This window comes from Helianthus annuus, chromosome 13 (genome assembly GCF_002127325.2).
Source record: "Helianthus annuus cultivar XRQ/B chromosome 13, HanXRQr2.0-SUNRISE, whole genome shotgun sequence".
In the NCBI taxonomy this organism is placed as follows: Eukaryota; Viridiplantae; Streptophyta; class Magnoliopsida; order Asterales; family Asteraceae; genus Helianthus; species Helianthus annuus.
In genome coordinates, this window is record NC_035445.2 from 171101166 (window position 1) to 171107165 (window position 6000).

The following is a 6000-nucleotide window of genomic DNA, read 5'->3' on the forward strand; positions in this document are numbered from 1 at the left end:
CCTGGAGTTTGACTTCAAGAGTTGTATATCCTTCATGATTGTCTGGTTAGTTTCTTGCTGCCTCTTCATTTGTTCCTGTATACTACCAAACAAAGACATAATTTCGTTATTAGAAGCAAGGATATGGGTTCTCCCTGAATTTCCGGATCTAGAAACATTCTGAGCAGTAGAAATTTCTCTCGATGTGTGGCTTTCATTTCTCCTTTGAAAAGTCTGAACTTGTGAAGGTGAGGGAGGCACCGAACCAACTGTTGCAGAAGTTGTAGCAGACACAGTAGAAGAGCTCATGTTTGATCTTGAGGCCATTGTAAACAATGTGGCAAAAAGTTTTGAAAACAGAAAACCGATTAACGATTTCACAAAGATTTTTAGTAAAAAGAGCACCACTTGCCCCACGGTGGGCGCCAAATTGTTTTGGTCAAAAATTACCGAAGTAATTAAGTGATCAAATTAGTTACGTGAGGTAGTGTGCTAGAAATATGTGTGAAATATTCAAGTTAAGTTATTTGCTAAAACAGTTTCAGGATACGGCTCAGGATATTGAGCTGTATCTACGATCAAACAATGAGCAAAAAAGTAAAGTAAATGACACGAGATGTACGAGGAAAGCCCTTGATCAATCTAGATCGCCGGCATAAAACCTCGGGAGCTGACAATCGCAGCTGCCTTGTTCTTCTTATTGCTTGAATAACCAGGATACAGTGCAGGATAAAGCTCAGATCTCTACTAAGTGTTACAATGATTGCAAGTGATGAGTGTTAGTGTGCGCTTACAAGTGAATTGTGTATGAATTCGAGAGTTAGAAGTGGAGTGAGTTGAAGTGAAGTGTCCTACGAGATCTGGTCATCCATATTTATAGTAAAAGAAACCAACAAACTATCCTATTATTCCGGGATACTTTGGAATATTCCATTCTGAACGTTGGGGGCTGCTTCTACTCGTTTTCCACGTGCTTATTGACTACAAAACCAGGTCTTTAGCTCATATAACCGTTACAATGTCAATAACATTGACCAACATCCGATATTCTCGCGGAATATGCCTTTCTGACCGTTACAAGACCCATTCTTCCACCATCAACGTCCATTTTTCAACCATCTTGAGCGAATCTTCAGGTAGATCAAGTCTTTTAACGTTGGTACCTTGCAACCAACGTTTTACAAGCCAATCGTTAGTAATAGTCAGGATACTGCCTCAGGATATTACCAATATCCTGGCCCGGTATCCTGATCCGGTATCCTGATCCGGTATCCTGATCCGGTATCCTGATCATATACAACTAATAAAAAATCAAGATACAAAGTCAGGATATGGGCTCAGAATTTCACCCATAACAATGTCCTTTAGCTTCTAAAGCTCCCTAGATAACGCTGGCATCACACCTATATCCTGCAAAGATCCAACACCGTTAGTGGCAAGAGTATTATTATTATTAGATACATTACCGATCTGGGGATTCTGGCCATATCCTAGAAGCATATCCTGAGCTTCTCACAGTTGACACTCTAACCGAAGAGGGTATCTCAGGTGTATGATTATGGGAATGACTAGGTACAATATTTCCCCGATTATCCTCAATGTAGACTGTAGAACTAAAGTTCAAAGCCCTGGGCTGCAAGGGAGTGACTGTATCTTCAGGAAGCCTGCTTGAGCTTGACTTCAAGAGTTGTATCTCTCTCATCAGCATCTGATTAGTTTCCTGTTGTTGCCTCATCTGTTCCTATACACTACCAAACAAACTTAGAATTTCCTCATTAGAAGCTAAAACAGGACCGGATCCCTGGACACTGCGGGTGGGAATAACATCTCGAGTCACATGAATTTCAGTTCCTTGGGAAGAAGCTTGAGATCTCGGAGGAGGTGGCGGAAGCACCGAACCAACTGTTGTAGAGTTTGTAGTAGGCATGGTGGAAGAGCTCATGTTTGATCTTGAGGCCATTGAAAATAGTTTTGAAAAGAATTTTAAAAACAGAAAACCAAATAGCGATTTTGCAAACGCTTTTAGTAAAAATAACACCACTTGCCCCACGGTGGGCGCCAAATTGTTTTCGTAAAAAATTACCAAAGCAATTAAGTGATCAAATTAGTTAAGTGAGGTAGTGTGCTAAAAGAATGTGTTCAAAAATATGTTAATTGAGTTATTTGCAAAAACAGTTTCAAGATATGGCTCAGGATATAGAGTTGTATCTGTGATCAAACAATGAGCAAAAAAGTAAAGGTTGACACGTGATGTACGAGTAAAGCCCTTGATCAATCTAGATCGCTAGCATAAAATCTCGGGAGCTGCCAATCACAGCTGCCTTGTTCTTCTATTACTTTAAACGTCAGGATACAGTGCAGGATGTAGTGCGGATCAACTAGGTATTACAATGTAATTTGGGTACAAGTGTTTGCTAGAAGCTAGAGAGCTAAAGTGTATGAAGGAGTGCGAGTGTAAAATTGTGTGCCTTAATCTGATCCGCCCATCTATTTATAGTAAAAGAAATTGAACAAACTATCCTATTAAACCGGGATCCGGCGGATATTCCCCGCTTGAACGTTGTAGACCTGGTCTTTCGGGTCCAACGTCTCTCAAACAACTGATTTGCCCGAGTCTTTAGGAGAAGAAGTCCATCTGACCGTTAGTGACTTGCAGCCTCCTACCTGCACGTGAATTATTAAGTTAACACCAGGATATCGCCCGGGGTGTTACCAATATCCCGATCCAGTATCCTGATCACAAGCAAACAGTCAAAAGCAAGATATTAGTCAGGATATATAGGCTCAGAAAATGGCCCATAACATGCATAAATACATTACGTCATCAGTAAGCGATTAGCATAGATAATCTATGATACATAGCATGAAACGAATATATCACCTATTCTTTCAAAAACTGTGAGAACCGCGATGATGACACTGTGAAATCATAACCAAAGAACCAAGATTCAATTGTTGAGACGATAAATCAAGAGTTTAACCTTTTGAAAAGTCTAAGTTTGACCATGATTAAGACATCAACAAGAAACTAATACCTTATCATGGAACATAAATGTCACAATCATTAATCAATACAAAATGGGTTTGATCTAATCCTTAAAAAATAGGTGCGCAAACAAGCAAGTGGTCAAATTTACCAATATTGACACCAAAATCTCAATTCTGCATTTGCTACACTATGCTTCTCAATGGTTTTAAAACACTCAAAAGTTGGATATGCATATCCAAGAATCAACCTAAAACCATAACCAAACACCATTAAATTTAAAAAAAAATCCCAATTTACCTAAAATTAGATTCACAAAACGAAGATGCTTACACAAGACTGTTTATGATGAGCTCACCCATTACCCAACATCTTCTTCCAAGATGAGAATGCTAAAAAAACTTATCCAAGATACTTGCAGGTTTCTTTGTTCGCCAATCATACGGATACTTGTGCTATAAAAATAAATTTAAATTAGAAGTTTTAGTAAAACCATTTCATTGGTATAACAAAAGGTAGTTGTGATTTGGATTTGTCAATGCATAATATGACTTGCTGCAAGGTTCTACCATAACAATTTACAAACTTTCACCCAACTGATAATTACATCGCATTACCATCACCTAATACCTCAAGCCCACTAAATATCTCAGCCTCTTATTTTATAGGCAAACCGTATTTTAAGAAAGAAAATATAAACATGTGGATACATGTAGATAACTTAGAAAACTTACACACACAAAACACATACCAGCATTTGCATGGATCATCTAGGGAGTGGTGGTCCAATTTGCAAGGGACAATTTTGGGAAGAAATTCATCTAGTAATGCATCCTTAGTTGGAGTATTTAATAATTTAAAAATTGAAAACATGCTGGAAGCTTTAACACCTGTATGAAAATGTTACAAACTTTGACTATATAATTGAATTTTGGGTAAATTACTTTTTGAGTCCCCCTGTATTTTATGAGTTTTCATTAGTTGAGTCTAAAAACAAAAAGTTTAACGACCCGAGTCCCTATAAGCATTTTCTTTAACGATTGGAGTCCAAATTTCTAACACTGTTAAAATTTTTTGGTTAAGTATTCTTAAATGACCAAAATACCCTTATAATTAAAAAATAAAAAAAAATCTCTTTCTCTTTTATATCCCCTTAGAGCATTCACATCCTAACCATCAAATTATGTGAGGAGTGGTTTTTATATTATAAAGGGTATAAAAAGTGGTTGTGAGTAGAGGAGAGAGAAAATGTTACTGTTCATCTGTATATTTGGGGGGACACTGTTCACCCGTTACAATTTTTTAATATATTTTGAAAGTGGTTGTGAGTGGAAGTTAGAGAAAAATATAATGATAATATTATTTAATTGAAAGGAGAGAGAAAAAGTATTTGTTTTTAGTGGAAATATATTGATATAGGAGTTGTTTTTTAATTGAATGTATGTATAATTTGATGGATTGGATGTGAATGCTCTTATCTCTTTCTCTCTAAATTCTCACCTTATCTCTCCCTCTCATCTTTCTTTCTCTCTCTCTAGACCGCCATCAACACCACCACTGTCACCACCACAGCCACAACCACCTCCGTCTCCAACCACCACCTCAACCACAAACCTCCAGACCACCATCAACACCACCACTGTAACCTCGAATACTGTTGATGATGATCATGTGAGCTATTGGGAATTAAGACGAAAGATTTGGGGGAAATAGTTTTGTGGGTTAATGAAACCTCAGCAAGACCCTTTTGGTGGTGGTGCGACGGGTTTTGGAAGCTTAGTGGTAAACCCATGACCAAAAACCTCAACAAAACCCTTTTGGTGGTGGTCATAGCGATCTCGACTAGGATCATACACTTCACCCACATGAAGCACAGCATCAAGAGTCTCCAACACCTAAAACCCAACCGCCTAATTTCCATGAAAAGTGTTTTTTTTTATCACAAAAACAGAGAAAACTTTCACTTGGGCATTAACACAAACAGTTGGTGTACAAGAGCAAAACATGTGGGTCTCTTGTGTGTACGATTTCAGCTCCTGAGTACTTGTTGGTGAGGCGAAGCATGAAGCACCCGAGTGCTTCGTCACAGTGAAAGCTTCCATTGTGTGTGCCAATCTTTGTTGAAGAAAGCTTCCTTTTCAAAGGGGCATCTGAGGTGGAGAGAGTAGTAGCTGCCATGAGGGTGAAGGTTTTATAAGGAATGAATAGTCTTGGAGAAGGTGCGAGTAATTTTGTAGTCACCGTAAACATGCCTCGGCTTGTTTCAAACAAGTTAATTTCGGTTTTTATATGGGCTTCTTAACTTTCAGTAGTGGTGATGGTGGCTGTGCAGGTGTTTAGAGAGAGAGTGAGTGGAATGTGTAAAGGTGGGAGAGATTATGTGTAGGTGTGTGTGTTTTATTATATATATGTAATTATTTTTAGAGTAAACTGCCATTTTGGTTCCTGTGGTTTGGGTACTTTCACCATTTTAGTCTAAATCTCAAACTTTTTACATTTGGGTCCCTGTGGTTTGTAGTTTGTAGCTATTTTGGTCCAAAAGTGAATTTTGACCGGAATCCCCAAGTTAAAACCCCCTGTTTTGTCCTTATCCTCAGGGGTATTTTGGTCATTTTGAAATAATTATAATTCAATTATCTATACAGACATACAGACTACCACCACACCACCACCACCCCCACCACCGCATCATCCCCACCACCACCATCCCACTGCCTCTCTGAACAAACACACGAGTCATGATTTCCCTAATTGAAACCCTAAAAACAAAAAAAAGATGAGGATCCACTGCCTCTCTGAACAAACACAGCCATATTAAAACCCCCGTCGTCCAGATTCGTCTCCCAGCTGAAACGATCTGTGCATTCCCCTCACAATTCTCATGAGATTGAAACCAATTAAATAACAATTGAAGACAAACCTGGAAAGAATGAATATGCTGAGGGTGTGTATCAGAGACGCCCAAACCCCCGACGATCTCTCTTCTCTCTCTCTCTCTCTCTCTCTCTCTCTACCCCCTCTTTCTAACAGACACC

General features: G+C 38.7%; 1 pseudogene; it reads right to left on the reverse strand.

Annotated features, from left to right (window-relative positions):
- Window positions 1-5143, reverse strand: part of LOC110900678 — a 30127-nt pseudogene extending 24984 nt beyond the window's left edge.
- Window positions 5144-6000: the final 857 nt, after the last annotated feature.